The sequence below is a fragment of the Schistocerca serialis genome, chromosome 3 (genome assembly GCF_023864345.2).
Source record: "Schistocerca serialis cubense isolate TAMUIC-IGC-003099 chromosome 3, iqSchSeri2.2, whole genome shotgun sequence".
Taxonomy (NCBI): Eukaryota; Metazoa; Arthropoda; class Insecta; order Orthoptera; family Acrididae; genus Schistocerca; species Schistocerca serialis.
The window spans coordinates 709,830,360-709,849,613 of NC_064640.1; the positions used below are offsets into that span (position 1 = coordinate 709,830,360).

The 19,254-nt window shown below is 42.0% G+C and overlaps 1 protein-coding gene across 1 annotated transcript in view; it reads left to right on the forward strand.

Annotated features, from left to right (window-relative positions):
- Positions 1-4,912: 4,912 nt before the first annotated feature.
- LOC126469567 (DNA damage-regulated autophagy modulator protein 2-like) overlaps positions 4,913-19,254 on the forward strand; it is a 216,388-nt gene continuing 202,046 nt past the window's right edge. The window contains exon 1 of the mRNA XM_050096686.1: positions 4,913-5,041. The gene's annotated coding sequence lies outside the window, so the exon portion shown is untranslated. The remainder of the gene's footprint in view (positions 5,042-19,254) is intronic.

The following is a 19,254-nucleotide window of genomic DNA, read 5'->3' on the forward strand; positions in this document are numbered from 1 at the left end:
TGCATATTTATTTATAAGGAAAAATGTATTGTATTTTTAAAGACAAAAATTTATTTAAAAATGGAAGAAATTAATTGAATACTGGAGTTCTTTTGCTCAAATCTATAACAAAAATCTTTGTTAGATTTTAAAAAATGAATATAAAAATTTATTGCATTTTTAAAAATGGAAAAATTAGGTAAATACTGGATTTGGGAGAACTAATTTATAAGTATTTAAATAATTTACAAGGAAATAACTTACTACATTTTAAAAATAAAATTTTAAAAATTTGTATCACTTTATTCTCAAAATATTAATTTATGAATTCTAGATCATATTTTCTATGAAAATAGTAGCTGAATTTATGTAGTGGATTCAAGATTGTAAATCTCATTATCTTTCCTTTCCATTATATATCACATTAATATTTCCTTCTTAGAAAACTGAAAACCATATCCATTAATTAATTTCATTTGGCATAATAATTGTAAATTCGTTGCTGAGTTCCAAACATATATTTTCACCATTTGTAATATTTAAATAGTCACTATCTCTCTCTTTCACACACACACACACACACACACACACACACACACACACACACACACACATACCAACTATTTGTACAAACTGGAACTGGTTTGCATTGTTGAGGTTCTTAAAAAATAATTCAATTTATATATAGAAATTCATTAGGTTTTTAAAAAGAGAAAAACGGGTTCACTGCAAGTGTTTTTGTCATAATTTATGAGACAGAACCTTTATTGGAGTTTTTTAAAGATGAAGAAATAAAAAATTATAAATATTTTAAGAATGGAAAATAATTTTTGTTTTCTTTCTGTGTTTGTTCGTTTAATGTGGATGAATTAATTCATTTGATTGAAGATGGTTGTGGAAAAGTTCTCATCAGTAGTAGATTGAAATCGTATTATTCGTCCCGTATGGGGGTGGCGTTCCAAATTTTCATCTACTAATATTGTCTGAAAAATCTGATGGAAATAGAGGTAGTAGTAAAAATGTAATAAAGTAAAAGTCATGCCAGATGCAGTAGTTTTATTACATGTCAGTGAAAATGTAGTAAGTGATAAACTTTCTCCTTTCATCATTTTGTGGGGGAGGGGGTATCAGTCAGCAAATATCTCGCAAAGATTTGAAATTATGCATAGAATTGTGTATAAATCTTTCTCAAACACTGGAACAATATAATCTGGCCATTCATGCATCATGAGCTACACTTCTTTTTCACCCCCATCTCCACCCCTTTGTAAGGTACGTGGTTCTTTCCTCCACAGCAGTTCTTTCCAGACAGTAAGTGATACCTATGTAACAAGTTTGGTCGAAATCGATCCAGTAGATTAGGAGGAGATGTGGAATATGAAATATATATGAATAACGAACTTCTCGTCTAGTCCATGAAGGCCAAGGAATGCCCATCTGCCACTGTGTCATCCACTGCCTTGTGGCATCACATGAATGGGGAATGGAGTAGCATGTGATCAGTACAATGCTCTCCTGCCCGTTTTGTAGAGTTTCCTCATGGTGCAGCAGCTATGATTCAGGAAAGTAAGCTCACTGGATAAAAAACTATTCACCCCTAGAGAAATCGATTGCGATAAAGGTATACCAGCTACACTGCTTATCCCAACCAATGTCAAGATACAGTTGTCAGCAGAAACGACGCTGATACTTCACATCAGACAATGTGGAATAAAATTATGAATCTTAGAGAAATGCTGTGTAATCCCGCCCTGGGACTTGATAACCACCTGGACTCAGTTAGGAAGTGAGTCCACAAGATTGTGCAGGTATGTTGCATCGAGGTTAAGCCACTTGCTGAGGCTTTTCCACCAAACTGCAGGGATGTTGATGTTGGGGTTTTACCCGCTGTTCTAACATTGCCCAAAGATTTTCTATGGTGTTCAAGTCAGGTGATTTTGCAGGCCAATCGAGATATAATAGTGTGGGAAGTATTTGGAAAACCAGTCACAAATTCTTCCAGCCCGATGAACTTTCTGTTGGCCTCTTGCAAGGTGCCCAACTCCACAGGTTCGTTGCATGCAGTTCCCGTAGCAATATTGTCTCGCCAACAGGTGGCAATAGACCTTCGTTCACTCTCTGCAGCAATTCCTGTAGGGCTGGGAAGGGATTTGGATTCTTAAGGAGTGAAAGGAGTTACCAGTCCCTCTCAGTCAGTATCTTTTACCGACAACAGTTCTTACATCATGTTTCTTGGCCACATGTGTTTGTGTAGACAAGTTGAACAGTCCATTGCAAAACACCAGCAACTTCATATACTGTATGGCCATGGATACAGACAAACACGATAGCCCTTTTTCACCACTCTGGCACATCCTTACTACTCAACCATGATATTATTATATTTGGCCGCTATCTGAGCAGTTATGTTACTCGATGGTGGCTTGTGGGAGGAGGGCTGGCGCCCGATGGTGTCCCAGATTTCTTCGATCAAGGTACAGGTTAGGCGATTTCAATGGCCTATCATGCTCCTGAAACCACTACACCACAATCCTGGCCTTGTGACATGAACTGTTATACCCCTGGAGGACGCCATCACAGTCGGGAAAGACATCAATCGTGTAGGGGTGCAGGCAGTCAGCAATAATGTCCAGAGTTGTTGTGGTGCTTCAGCGATCCCCTGCCCACTGCAATCGTAATTGACGATCTGTTGGTTCAGCACGGGAAAACGTGTAGGTTGTCCGCTGCAGAGCCCCACACCCAAAATAAGCGCTGAATGGTGTGCTACAAAGCACTTGTGTCTGCACCAGCATTGTGCTCTGTCATCAGATTTGCCACATATCACCTCCTATCCTTTTGTAAAGAGCGTGCAAGCCTTCGAGATCCATATTCTATGATGAGGCGCGGACACCCAACACCTTTTCGCGTACTCGCGCACTTCAATCTTTTTCCATAAATGCACACAGTTGTAGTATGCGAACAGCAAAACAGCTTCGCCGATTCTGAGATATTCGTTCTCAGACGTCGGGCCACAGCAACCTGCTTTTTGTAAGTATAATTTGTCAGTTTAGTTCCCCATTTGCGTGGCTCGTATCTTCGCTATAATGATTCCTCATTTTTTTCTGCTATGCTTCTTGAGAGTGTCATTGGAATAAGTGAAGATATTTCTATTGGTGCCTGAAGACGGCGTACTGAACGACATTACATTAGTATTTACGTCATTTGCAGACTTTATTATAGCTATTAGAACTAGTATGTTTTTAGATTGATCAGTACCTCCAAGCAAATGTGGCAGGAGCTTATTTTTCCTTGAGCAGCAAGGCAGGTGCTGCAATGTGGACGTATTGAAGCAAAAGGTTTAGTCAACACTGACATGTGTAGTCTACTAATTGGTGCAGTTACAACCATGCACAAAACATCAAGTCGTGAAGTTAGTGACTTCTAGGAAGACAGTTTAACAGACAGTAAAAAAAATTTAATAAAGCACACTGATGTGTGTATGTATTAAGGCACCAAATATAAAGATATCTACAATTATATCCGTTACACTCTGTGTATAGGGAGCGATCAAAAAGTTTTATTCGAAGGCCACATTAACATCTTGCCTACATGTCGGTGCATATATACCCGCATCAGAATCGCGCTGCGTTGCATATATGCTACAGGAACATCCTCAAACGGAAACCTTTTGATCGTCGCTTATACTTTCCTTGCCGCGTCACACGTCCGCAGCGCCAAACACAGGGTGTTCAGTATCGCGGTGAGCGATAGTTACAATGTTTTGGCTCATAAGTATATAAGGTGATGTTTGTGTAATAGACAAAAAAACTGATACTGTTTGATTACGGTATTGGCGATCAGTTACTGGAATCCAACAGAACTTTCAATTATTTTCATTGATTTAAGGTGGAAACACTAAATAAATCTAGCCACGACGAAGCTAGATACTACACTGAGGTTCATTGGAAGAATGTCAAGCAAGTGTAATTCAGGTATGGAGGAGGTCGCTTACAAAACTCTCGATCGATCAGTTCTTTATTATTGTTGGAAGGGCTAGGACTCTAAATACTGTATGTTGGATTACCGGAGGAGACAGAGAAGATTCAAAGAAGAGCTGTGCGATGTATCACAGACTATTTAATCAGTGTGAAAGTGTAGGATAATGCTCAGCAAACTGCAATGCCAGAGTCTAGAAGACAGGCATCGTGCACTGCGAGGAGCTTACCCACAGAATTCAGAGAACCCACTTTCCAAAATGAGTCACGGCACAAACATACTGGTCACATCCTCTCCAACATACATCTCGCCTAATAACCAAGACGAGAAAATCAGAGAAACTGGGATCGTGTAGAGGAGTTTCGACAACCTTTGCTCCTGCATTCCATTCTCCAATGGAACAAATATGGGGAACTAAATCTGGGACATTATGCACTCTCCGCACGATGGCTTGCGAAATGCAGATGTAGAAACAGTTACCTGCCCCACAGATTGGTCTTTGCGAGAAGTTTCTCGCCATTGTGTGTTTTTCTTCATGATTTATTCTCGTGTGCGGATTTCGCTAGATCACAGTTATCTTCCCCGACTCGATAATCGTCACAAGCAGTAGTAACAGCGTCACCGTCGTTATCGCTATTCTATCTGTTAATGTTTCTGGGAACATTGTGCTGTAACTTTTTTAGTGAGATACCAGTGGAAGATATTGTGGAGTGATGTGCACCTAAAAAAGCCAAAGGTTATGGTTCATATTGATAGGAAATACTACTCGTGAAGTCGACCCTGTAGCTTAGTCAGTAGATATGCCCTCTACTGGACAAGACGAGACGCAGCTGCAATCGGCCTGTCAGCTAGAGATGAGTATGTATGATATCGTAATCAACACACACGGCCAAACCACACGCGGCATCTCGCGAATGCTAGATAAGAAGGTCCGCGTGGCCGGATGAAAGTAAAAGACAGCTGCTCGATAAGCTAGTTCGTGTTTAACATTAACCGCTACGCCGACAATCTATATAAACGCCCAGCCAGCGGAGTCGAGATTCTGTCAAGTACATTGCGCTGTCGTCGCCTTTGAAGTTACGTAAAGGTCGGTACTTTTGGTTTCATTGACAGCTTTTTATATGCTAATTAATTTTCTGCAGTTCGCTACTTCGTATTACCGGGGATATTTGGTTCAAATGGCTCTGAGCACTATGGGACTCAACTGCTGAGGTCATTAGTCCCCTAGAACTTAGAACTAGTTAAACCTAACTAACCTAAGGACATCACAAACATCCATGCCCGAGGCAGGATTCGAACCTGCGACCGTAGCGGTCTTGCGGTTCCAGACTGCAGCGCCTTTAACCGCACGGCCACTTCGGCCGGCCCGTGGATATTTCGTTATGAACTAACGACATTCGAAACAGAGGGGTAAGAAGTGACAAACCCGAGGGTTACACATAGCGTACCTGGGTTAAGCAGGCGAGTTTCCTATCCGCTCAAAACATGGGCTTCAGAAACCAACAACTTTCTGTTATAACTGTGGTTTGCTTTTTATTTCATGTTCAGTAGTTAACTTCCTCATGATGTTACGGCGATGTCATTGAATTTACGTATAACGTGTTGCGACCACTGCGATCAAAAAGTACCGCAGCCCCTGAGATAAAGTTCAATTTTTGAGGTAAACGATAGTGCTGTATACCGCCCTGTATCAGAGCATACGAAAATTCCATGCCATTCGTATGATCTAATGACGAAATTGAGAACTGGTCATAGAACAAAAAAATCAGGTCAATTTTTGAAAGTGAGAAAGAGACCGTCCAGACAATCTTCATTTTCCTTTCTCTATGCAGAACTTCAAAATACTTATCTTGTTCATCGTGATGTTCCTTTATTCTTGCATGAGTAAATGATCAGGTATGTTAACCAAATAAGAAATAAAACACCATATTTCTTCTCATGTACACACTACATTGTCACATTAGAAAATACAATGTCAAAATTACGCAAAACTGGTACAGAACTGTCTCGTAACTGCCGCAAAATGTGCTACAAAACTGAGTCAAACTGACCTGGCACCGGCTCTTATATAAACGTATAACACTCTGCTCGGAAAAAAATGCAGCACTTCCCAGGACTGTGTTGAGTGGCACCAGGTGTAATATGCGCATACTTAGTCATTCATTTGTCACGGTCACCGGCGATGAGGAGGCGCTCAGGAGGCTTGTCTGTGAGACCTTTGTTTTTTCTCTGCAGACAGTACCTGTGATGAGTTTAGAGGTGAACAGTGATTTCAACGTTTATTCTAGGGTACAAATATGCCCTACCGACGAGTACGAACTTCTGTTGAACAATCAAAGCCATTTGAACAGGGTGGCATTTACAGTCTGCGGGAAGCTTGCTAGGCACATCGACGAACTGCCTGCACATTTTGGGCACTTTGTATCGGTGGTATGTCGCTACTTTCAACAGCGGTCTGAGGAACATTCCCAGACCTGTAGACCAGGCTTTGGATGTCTGCGAAGCACAGACGCACGTCAAGATCGATGCATTTTTCTAGTAGCGCTGGCCACCCGAACACCATCCAAGTAGGAAATTCGGGCACATGTTGCACCTGCTTTGTCATTGAGGACTGTTGGACACCGTCTGCTTGGAACAGAACTAAGATCAAATATGCATCTGGCTAGGCAGCCGCCGATACGTCGACACCACCAACCACAAGCACAGCTGCTCTGGTGTCGTGAAAAGGTTGACTGGAATGTGAAATGGTGCTCTGTCCTCTGCAATGACGAGAGTAGGTTCTGCCTTTATACGAGTGATAGACGTACAGCTTTATGGTGTAGACCTGGTGAGTGGCCTATTCCGGAGTGCATGCACCCACGGTACACGGGTCTGACCCCAGTCGTCGTGGCGTGGGGAGCCATCAGTTACAGTTCGTGGTCATATCTGATGTTTCTGCTGCCTACTGTAACTAGTGCCTGCTACATCGCACAGGTTGTTATCCGTGTGCTACAGCCATCTCGACAGGAAGGCGATGCGCATTTTCACCAGGACAATGCACGTCCACATAAGGCTGCTGCGGGCAACGTATTCTTCATGATGTATAACAAGTGCCCTTGCCAACAACAGCACCAGATCTCTCGCCAATACAATACATGTGGGACATGGTGATGAGGAAACTTACTCGTCCTCCAGAGCCTGCAAGAACTATTGCATAACAAAGGGTACAAGATGTTTGGGACAGTCTATTGCAGAATGTCATTCAGCACATTTATGATCATTTGCATGTGATAATACAAGCCTGCATTGCCGCTAGAGGGGGGTACACTGTGTATTGATGCGAATGTTTGGCACCCTTTATTGTAACATGTGCGTTTCATTTGGTCTGAATTTGTTATCATGTAGTCCTGCAATGATAACCTTCCTGTCACATCAATTTTTTCCAGAAGTGTAATTAGTGACTGTTTTCACATTACTGTCATAATCGTATTTCCAAAGTTATAATGAAGAATTATATACCCACAAATTTTAAATGTCTTAACAAGTTACACATTGGCAGAGAAAACATTTGAAATAATTTATTACATTGAATGTTACTCCTCCTATGTGAACATTCGTGCAAATTTCTGCCAAAAGAATGGCTTAAGAAATATGCAAATTATAAGTAAGCTAAATAAGTATTTTATTGCCTTCATTTATAAACATTGTAATGCAGAAGTATTATAATGTATATAAATATGGATGAAATAACTTTTTTAACATCTATGAAATATTTCTGCCAGAATTTCTAAAATTGCTGTCGGGCCTTCCTTTAAGAGTTTCACAGGTATACTTTCTGGAACATTCCCACTTTTCATTTCTTGGAGATCCTTACTTACATCTGCTGAGTCTACTAGTTCGGCCGTGAATTCTGCCTTATATTTCGTCAGCGGATTTTTGTAATAGGTTTTCCACTCCTCTATGGAGATAAGAATCATTTCTACTACGTCTTTATGTTGCGATGACATTCCTATGGTTACCCTCCATGCTTTATTTACTTTTGTGTTGCATACTTTCTGGATTGTAAGTTGGCATGTCTCTTCTCACTACTTTTCTTAGTCTTTGTTACTCCTTTCTGTACCCTTCTCCATGTGTAATTATAATTTAATCTATATACAGTGTTTTGTGAAAATAACCGTTTCTCATAAGCAGCTTTCTTCTCATCTACAATCTTTCCTATGCCTTAACTCCACCACGGTGTATCTTCCCTATATCTTTCGGAAACTATTTTTTCCTCCTATAGCTTCATTTGCAGCTTCATGTATGCTTGTTTTCAGGCTTTCGTACATTTTAGTTTCCGATCCTTCTGTTATTCAGCCAAATTATGTAGCTAGTTTCATCTGGTACAAGAACTTAGTTGAGTAATTTCTCAAACTCTCGATATTATACTCTATATTATTCAGTGGGTTCCAGTCACGACTTAAGCCTTGTTTTGTACGGAAAATAGGTTTTTGCTACGACTAACTGAGGCAGGCAACCCCACCTAAGGGGTGTCGAAGTGGACGCCTGTCCTCAGGCGGTAGACCTCTTCGACTCTCTTTGGGTGGGGTTGCCTGCCCTCAGATGCTAGAGCAGCTGTGAGGCACCAGTCAGCTGAATGGATGTCGAAGACTCTGACATGTACATTTTTAACGTGCTCAACAAAGGTGTTATGGGTGGCACCGACGGTGTACTGAACTGGGCGGGCTTAGAGGAACCCTTTGCTTTTTATTCACGCACATGTCAATGTTACATTCGTTTGTGATTACATGACTGGAGGAAGCGACATAGGAGAGCTGGAAAAGCATTTACTGCTTCGGATCGCATTCTAATTTCGTCGAATGGTTTTCAATGGTCCCTAGTGGTTCCACCTTGTATACCAGAACAAAAATTGCGATCCCCACTATACTCCAAGGGGGTCAGATTACGTTCAATGGGGCTGTAGCCCCACAACGTCTTTAGAGTAGGGTTGAAAAAATGGTTCTGAACACTATGCGACTTAACTTCCGAGGTCATCAGTCGCCTAGAACTTAGAACTAATTAAACCTAACTAACCTAAGGACATCACACACATCCATGCTCGAGGTAGGATTCGAACCTCCGACCGTAGCGGTCGCTCGGCTCCAGACTGCAGCGCCCAGAACCGCACGGCCACTCCGGCCGGCAGTAGGGTTGAACCGTCCGGAAATGTCAGCAGTGTCGAACGTTGTCAAGAACGTCGTCCTATTGCTCATCGAACGCTGAACTGTCGTTTAGACCACGAAATGTATGTGAATCATCACCCCAAGGGTAGGAATGGTTTCATTGATGCTCTTTATGCCAGCTCCTGAGGGATTTTCGTGTCAATTCTGAGCGGTGGTTGGTCTGAAATGTTTTCCTCTGCCACTCTTAAGGAAATCGCGTGATTTTATCACTGGGTAATGCGGTTATGACCTCCATTGCAGATGCGTCAAAAGAAGGGGTGACATGTGGCTAAGATGAGGTGTGTCGACCTTCCCATTGTGTGACACGTCCACGATGGCCTAGGGCATAATTTGGTGAAATTTGCTGCCAACGTCACATCATTAAATCCTCTTACACCTCACGGATGTTACGACGGACTTGGTTTTTGGACGCCAAACAGCGCGGTCATCGGCGCCTATCTAGATTTTGCGCGTCAGTTCCCGTCTTCCTTCGACCTTCACGGTTCTGTTCCTTCCTGAAGTGATAAGTTGGAGTAACACTGCTATCATGTACATGAATTTTACATGATTATTTGTTGATGATCGATCTACCTTAACAATTCTTTAAGCACTGCGTTAATTGGACCATGTGGCTTCGTACAATACATAGTCTTTCTTGGTCGTTTACACACAGAAAGTGTATCCGTGAACGGATGAAAGGCGCGTGACGAAATAAAATAGATATTTTCCACCCTCCTGTTGGAACAACGCTGTGACCGAGTGAGGTGGCGCAGTGGTTAGCACATTGGAATCACATTCGGGAGGACGACGGTTCAATCCCGCATCTGGCCATCCTGATTTAGGCTTTCCGTGATTTCCCTAAATCGCTTCAGGCGAATGCCAGGGTGGTTCCTTTCACAGGGCACGGTCGACTTCCTTCCCCATCCTTACCTAATCCGACGAGACCGATGACGTTGCTGTTTGGTCTTTTCCTCCAAATCAATCCAATCCAATCCAACAACGCTGTAAATCCATGCTGAGCGAGTAGGACGCACTTTTTTCATTAATGTCGCTTATATTATTTTAATAATATTGCGTGTTATTGGTTTTCGTTATGAAATAAAAAATTTCTTCAAATTTTTGGTATACAGCTCCTCTTGCAGTCGCGTCGTTCTTGCTTAAGGGGGGGTAGGACGTCAAACGGGCCGACTTGGAGCAGGAGAGGCACCATAGGACATTTTATTTTCTACTGTCTATACTTTTACAAATAAATTCATAAAACTTTGTCAGAATGACCAGGAAGGATTCGGGATTCACACTCATAGCAGTGGAAGTTCAAAAACATAACAAAATAAATTTTTTTACATGTAAAATTTCATCATTTTTTTTCGCTTACTATTGGCTGCATTTGGTGCTATAGGTACATTTTTCTTCACAAGTAAGAGAGATTCTTTGATGAATTTTGCACAGCATACAAACCATACTTACAGGTGTATGAAACTCTAGAATTTTCCAAATCTATTAAAAACTGTGGTAAAAATTGAGATAATTAACTACAAAATTTGATTTTTTTCTAAACATAAAGTTTAAAACGTAACAGCTCGTTCATTTTTTCATAAATTAAATAGATTCTAGAGTTTCAGACACCTGTAAGTATGGTTTGTATACTGTGCAAAATTCATCGAACACGCTCTCTTACTTATGAAGAAAAATATACCATCCATCGGATGGGGACGTTAAAATTGTGGCGGTCTCCTCTGTGCTATCTGAGAGGAGTATGCTATCTGCCAGCATCGAGTTTCACCCTCTCCCTTCCCTTCATCCATAACATAAACCCATCAGTACACTCTACGAACACTCATCAGTCATCCACACGACACAGATGTACGCTTGACACTTCATAACAGGTCGGAGAAAGGCTACGGCAGACCAACTCCACTACAATTTTGCCTACAAAGATGATTTAGGATTCTTGCATCTGCTCGTCTACGCTCATTCCCTGCATCTGGGTCGACTTTGACTAAAACATTATATGTATTTTTTATTATTATTATGACTATATTTGTTAATATTATTATTAAACTGAAAGCATCTGTGGTACGTTAAATGTTGTCGCGTTCCTGCTAGGTTTTTAAAACGAATTACGCATGAAAGTAAGTCATAACATTCGCAGAATATAAAAGAAATATCTTCCCATATACAACGTTTAGATCCATGAATCAGACTATGAGTAGTAACACAAACTGACTGAAAAATTTATAGAATATTACATAGACAGTGAAGCTTACTTTACGGAACGATTTACAGTGGGCACAGTAAAGAAAACTGAATTTTTCGTGAACCTGCGTAGTTGTAACGACATCTCATTTTGTGACTAATAGCCCCGTGGCGTTCAATGGGAATGTAAACCAGTCTGTTATAACAGCACACAAATAAATGAAATCAGATAATCACTCTATCTATAGAACGAAGAACTGCGATTCTGCCGACTGTGTCTGCTGAAAAGTCATGCATAGCAACGCGAAGTATAATGTTCACAATGATTGACTCTAGATTTGATCTTAATAGTAAGAATTCTAGAATAATTCTACGATTACTGGAGGCAAACGGTACGCTCCACATCAAATGACTGTATGCTTACTGCTAAATGTTAGTCGGTATGACCCCGTCTAAATAAAAACGTTATGGCAAGGGAAAAGTGATGTAAAAGGAAGTTTGAACATATAATTTTCTCGAAAAGTACCAAAAGTATTTAAACTGTGATAGTAGGAGTAACATTAATAAATTAATGCACAGAAAACGTGTGGCACTCAGTGTTCCAACATGGGAGATAATCAGACGAAGCAAAGTCTATACATTTCGCAAAACATTCACAAAAATTCATTGGTAGGGAGTGTGACGAAATTAAATGTTGTACCAATCGGAAGAAGTAACAGCAAACAGATTCTGAACCGAACACCAAAACATACTCTCTTCACAAAAGTACAGAGATCAGATCTCCAAGTGGAAAACACACTTCTAACTCATAAGTGTTTCGGTGAAATTCTCCACTTTCGACCACGCGATGCTAGCCAACGCATGATCTACACGATTTCTGTGAACGAATATAAAACTCATACTACAAATGTGCTTTACTTTCACACCGTCAAACTACACCTTACCCGCTCCCGCCGGAGGTTTGAGTCCTCCCTCGGGCATGGGTGTATGTGTTGTTCTTAGCATAAGTTAGTTTAAGTAGTGTGTAAGACTAGGGACCGATGATCTCAGCAGTTTGGTCCCATAGGACTTCACACACATTTGAACATTTTTGAACTACTCCTTACCACCCTGTCTTGCCACAAACAGCCAATTGCCCCATGAGACTAAAAAACGAGATCTTCCGCTAAGCACGCCTGAACACAGAGTGTGTGTTCAAACACCGTACCCAGAATTTGCACCTAGGCTAGCTTGAACTGATTGGTATTCTAAGCCGGAACTCAAAGAGATTTTCCTGAACACCGTGCAGACTGACTCAAAGACAAGCTACGCTGGCCAGAATCGATAAGTAGGTTCTGAATTCTATCTTATCAGTAAACCTGCGGTAAGTATTACGCCAAATGCTTAAATTCTGAAAGTTGCAAATCTAACAGCCAACTTTCAAAGTGTGGGTGACGGTAAATAATATTTGTGTGTGTGTGAAAGGAGGAGGTGGGGTGAAGGAAGGAACAAAACAAACTATGAACCACCCCCCCCCCCCCCCCCAGTATATGCATCTACGTAAACTCGTGGCGAACTGTAGCGCTGAAGTGATAATTTTTGTTCTTTATGCAACTGTTAGTGTTACTGTTTTTATATGAATCGATGAACCATGGAAAAAAACGAAGAATGAAGATAAAAAGCGACGGAATCGGTATGTGGGAGGATGGCGGTTCAAATCCCTATCCGGCCATCCAGATTTAGGTTTCCAACTAGTAGAACTGTAGTCAACAAAAACACTTTTCATATCTTTTAGATTTTGAAACTTCAGAGGGAAGCACAGCGTCACAAAGACCATGCGCCATCTGGTAACGCATGTTTGAAAGATTTTCTCCGTACCTTAGCACCTGGGTCATGTCTATGGACATGCAGCAGCGTACTGAGAACACAACAGCACTGAAAACGTTTTGTGAAAAAATGGTTCAAATGGCTCTGAGCACTATGGGACTTAACATCTGTGGTCATCAGTCCCCTAGAACTTTGAACTACTTAAACCTAACTAACCTAAGGACATCACACACATCCACGCCCGAGGCAGGATTCGAACCTGCGACTGTAGCGGTCACGCGGTTCCAGACTGAAGCGCCTACAACCGCACGGCCACACCGGCCGGCTGAAAAAAAGGTCGTTAGAAAGTTTTCCACGTTCACTCTTCATATCATCATGATCACGCTAGTGCACACAAAATAAGGACTGAGTCGCGATAATGAATATGGACACGTACAAATACGAAAATGAGGTACATTTAAGAGACTACCCTGCTCAAAGCCCGAATCTAGACTTCATCAAACACTTTTGGGATGAAATGAAGCATCGTCTGTATACTAAACTAGTTTACCATAAAAATATTAGTAACTATTCATTATTCTCCAAAATGAATGGAAAATATTCTGCTTTCAGTATGTCAACTGAAGCGTTCCTTCTCGTCCGTCTTCGGAGTTTTCGTAGCGTCGGGAGAATAGAAACTAACAGCAGCGGCAGAAATCCATACACATTTCGCAATGAGAAGCGCGTGAGACAAATTACACGACGCATTGCTCCGTAGACGTTCTCTGAAACGTTTGTTGGCAGACCTGGATTAATTTTCTGCGGTGCCGTAAATATACAATCAGTCTAAATAACGGTCGCCCGCTTCGTTTTAACCCTTTGATTGGCAGTGTTGCTCTCAAACAACATTAAAGTTGTTTCCTGCAACAGGTTTCAGATTTCGTCCTTGGATAGCTAATGGTGTTTGAAAGCAATACTTAGGCTCTCATACTCGTATACAGCGATATTCTGTGGTCTCTAATGAAAAATTTGTGAATATTGTGCATCTTTAAGCAGACATCGTTCAACGTTATGTGAACATTGGTTACCAGTGCAGCAATTTATTTCGATTTTGTGGAGCTGTTTTTTTTTTTGTTTTTTTGTTTTTTGTGCAACGAAAACTGCTTGTAGACAGAAAGAGGGTGAGTTATCACACAAATGTGTTAGCGAATTCTTATCTGGGACATTGCAAATGTACTTATCTTTTCTGGGAAGAGGAAGTCTTGCTTTTAGTGTACGATGGGCAAAAGCAGAAGAAGAAGTAAAAAGCAGCTCCTCTGCCTGTGAGTAATGTACGATCTGACAGTTTTAGTCACTGCCCACAGTATGGGCCCAAAGCGAAGATGTAGACTTTGGCCTCGGCTATTGTCGACTATAAAATGCGGAAAATATGGAATAGTTCAGTGCTTTGAACCAAAATGGAATAACGCTTTCAAACATTTCCGATGCAACGGCGCAAAATGTAGTCATTTTTCAGCTGCAGGAACAACAGTGTAGTATTTTTATTTTAGCACCCATGCGCCTTTTATGGACGGTGATACTGAAAGGTAACATACTGTGTCTTGAAACAATGTACACTAACCAGCCAGAACATTATGGTCATCGACCTACTATCGATATAAACCCGTCCAGGTGGTAGCAGCGTCACCTGGTGAGGAATGAGTGCCAATCAGACACACGCACGATGCATGAAGTACCAGTGAATGTGCTGTCGGTGTGTAGAATGGGAAAGGCGCGCGATCTATTTGAGTTTGACCGATGTCAGAGTCTAATGGGCCGGAGGCTCGGCACTAGCATTTTGGAAAATCCACGACTTGTCGGGTGTTCGACGAGTGTCCCGGTGAGTGTCTTCAACACGTGGCGAAACCAACTGAAGATATCGAGGGATTGGGCGCCCACTCCTTATTATAGAAGTCGGACGTCGTAGGCTGGGCAGACTGGTAAAACAGGACAGGCGGCGAGCTGTGGAGGATTTAACATCAGACTTCAATGCTGGGCAGAGTACAACCGCGTCTGAACACACAGTGCACCGAGCACTCTGCAACCGATGACCCATTTCGGTGGAACAGCTCCTTGACACCTGTACTGCGGGATGGAAACAAGCTGACGGCGGCTCCATTATGCTTTGGGGAACATTCACGTGGGCAACTATGGATCCAGTGGAGCTCGTACAAGGCAACATGGAGGTCAAGGTGTGTCGTACACTGGTTGCAAAACACGTACGCCCTTTCATGACAATCACTTTTCCCGACGATAGTGGCATTTTTCAACAAGATACTGCGCCATGTCACAAGGCTAAGAGTGTGATGGAGTGGTTGCGGGAACACAGTGCCGAGTTCCAGTTGATGAGCTGGACCCCCCAGCTCGCCAGATCTGAACCCGATCGAACACATCTCGGATGTGCTTGAACGTGGCGTCAGAGCTCATTGCCCCACTCCCGGAAATTTACGGGAATTAGGTGACTTGTGTGTGCAGACACGGTGTCAACTCCCTCCAGCGACCTACTAGCACCTCATTGCTTCCATGCCACGACGCGTCGCTGTTATTCGTGCCAAAGGTGGAAATGCCGGGTATCAGGTAGGTGGCCATAACGTTCTAGCTGATCAATGTACGTAAAATTGTTCACATGACCATATACATCTAATTAAGGTAAATTAATACATTTTCTTCACAATATTTGTGCGTGTGCCAAATAAATGGTTAAACTGATATACAGGGTCAATATTCCTATGCCACTAGTCAATGCCCTGGTAATGCCTAGCAATCTAACTGCTTTCAAAAGACTCTGTGATCCGACCACTGGTCATGAAATGGAGCACCAAAAACAGTCACTATGACGTCTCTGGTGGGTTTCTAGCATCTCATTCATAAACAAAACAGGATAACCATTATAGTTACAGAGGAATAGGACACACACAAAAACACCATAACTTTCAACTGGAGCAAATGTACACGGCTGGCCATTAAAATTACTACACCAAGACGAAATGCAGATGATAAACGGGTATTCATTGGACAAATATATTATACTAGAACTGACATGTGATTACATTTTAACGCAATTTGGGTGCACAGATCCTGAGAAAGCAGTACCCAGAACAACCGCCTCTGGCCGCAATAATGGCCGTGATACGCCTGGGCGTTGAGTCAAACAGAGCTTGGATGGCGTGTACAGGTACAGTTGCCCATGCAGCTTCAACACGATAGCACAGTTCACCAAGAGTAGTGACTGGCGTATCGTGACGAGCCAGTTGCTCGGCCACCATTGACCAGACGTTTTCAATTGGTGAGAGATCTTGAGAATGTGCTTGCCAGGGCAGCAGTCGAACATTTTTTGTATCCAGAAAGGCCCGTACAGGACCTGCAACATGCGGTCGTGCATTATCCTGCTGAAATGTAGGGTTTCGCAGGGATCGAATGAAGGGTAGAGCCACGGGTCGTAACACATCTGAAATGTAACGTCCACTGTTCAAAGTACCGTCAAAACGAACAAGGCCGGCCGGAGTGGCCCAGCGGTTCTAGGCGCTTCAGTCCGGAACCGCGCGACCGCTACGGTCGCAGGTTCGAATGTTGCCTCGGGCATGGATGTGTGTGATGTCCTTAGGTTAGTTAGGTTTAAGTAGTACTAAGTTCTAGGGGACTGATGACCTCAGTAGTTAAGTCCCATAGTGCTCAGAGCCATTTGAACCACTTTGAACTTTTGAAAGCGAACAAGAGGTTACCGAGACGTGTAACCAATGGCACCCCATACCATCACTCCGGGTGATACGCCAGTATGGCGATGACAAATACACGCTTCCAATGTGCGTTCACCGCGATATCGCCAAACACTGATGCGACCATTGTGATGCTGTAAACAGAACCTGGATTCATCCGAAAAAATGACGTTTTGCCATTCGTGCACCCAAGTTCGTCGTTGAGCACACCATCGCAGGTGCCCCTGTCTGTGACGCAGCGTCAAGGGTAACCGCAGCCATGGTCTCCGAGCTGATAGTCCATGCTGCTGCAAACGTCGACGAACTGTTCTTGCAGATGGTTGTTGTCTTGCAAACGTTCCCATCTGTTGACTCAGGGATCGAGACGTGGCTGCACGATCCGTTACGGCCACGCAGATAAGATGCCTGTCATCTCGACTGCTAGTGATACGAGGCCGATGGGTCCAGCACGGCGTTCCGTATTACCCTCCTGAACCCACCGTTTCCATATTCTGCTAACAGTCATTGGATCTCGACCAACGCGAGCAGCAATGTCGCGATACGATAAACCGCAATCGCGATAGGCTACAATCCGACCTTTATCAAAGTCGGAAACGTGATGGTACGCATTTCTCCTCCTTACACGAGGCATCACAACAACGTTTCACCAGGCAACGCCGGTCAACTGCTGTTTGTGTATGAGAAATCGGTTGGAAACTTTCCTCATGTCAGCACGTTGTAGGTGTCGCCACCGGCGCCAACCTTGTGTGAATACTCTGAAAAGCTAATCATTTGCATATCACAGCATCTTCTTCTTGCGGTTAAATTTCGCATCTGTAGCACGTCATCTTCGTGGTGTAGCAATTTTAATGGTCAGTAGTGTAAAAACTGTGTATCCAGATAAAAAAGCTGACATTTGACGCTTATTATTAGTACAGTTGACCTGTTCTGAGTTGTACTTGATTAGTATTTGGCTGCTATATGAGCTGTTCTTGTTTCTGTTATCTTTAAACAGACCTATAGGCGTCAGTAAAATTGAGTTCGTTTTTATTCTGGAAACCTATCTGGTACGATATGTCATTTACAGACTGTGCTGTGGATCTGTATCGGAGTTTACTTAAACGCTTTCGCGTAGTCGTTTGTTGTTATTTCACTGCTGTGACTTACGTGCACGTTTCACTACACATTTACGGTACAGGTACGCTATTGGTCGTCATTTGTTTCTTTGTTTTTTTTTTCGATTGTACCCACCGAAGTTTGCTTTTGTTCAGTTATATTTTCTGTATGTGGGCGTGTCTGTGTATGTTTATGTGTGTTGTTTGATAGTTCGCTTATAGTGCTGAATAATTATCTGTTGTAGACTACTGTTTGGTCATCGATAAGTTTTTCTCGATGTAATAGCTCTTTGAGTGTGGAAATGTTCTTCTGATGTTAATAAATAATACTGACGGTTGCTGTGTGCTAGGACCTGGAGGTTTGTTTCTACGCCACTAGTATGGTGACTGTTTTCAATGAGGTGGGGCTACAAATATGGAGAGTGTTCAGAATATCTGATTCTGAAATTTTTACATGTCTGTCCCACATAAACTAATACATACTTTTCTGAATTTATCTGACGTTATGTTGTGTGTTTGTAATCTTTTCTACAGTATGTTTTTTGTTCTGTATACCACATGTATTCCTGATCCATTTCTAAAACGGATCACCAACAGTTGTACAATACGACTGAGGCATTGTTGCTGAGTTAACTTTAGAACATAATAAAAAAAGAGAAATACAACGGAAACCTTCATGTGGAATCTCATTTGTTTCACAACGCTGTTTGTTAAAGGTTCACTATAAATAAATTATATTTTGAATAAGGTTCAGTCTTGATCACATCATGTATGTTTTAATCATATAGGTAACCGGTTTCGGTTCTTTCTACAAAACCATCATCAGACCCATGATGATGGTTTTGTAGAAAGAACCGAAACCGGTTACCTATATGATTAAAACATACATGATGTGATCAAGACTGAACCTTATTCAAAATATAACAACTAATTGATCACTGCTTTCCAAAAATGTTTACCAAAATTGTATAAATAAATTTCTCTGCCGGTTTCCGAGCTGTCATTCTTTTGACAATAACAAATGATTCATTTTGAACTAACATTAATTTTCCATTCCAACAGCACCATCTAGTGGGCGTTTGTTAAATGAAAAAGGCTAGCCTCGTATATTGCATGTTGTAGTTTTATGCGGCACTACCGTGGTAAGAGTATGTCCATCTTTCGCTCCAAGTGCTTTATGCCATAGCCAAGTTATTGACTTTTTCCTTAGATCTGACCTATTTCTGCAAACACTCGTTTCCTGCCGACGCTTTTGCCTATACGAAAGTATAGTACAGAAATCCAGAAATT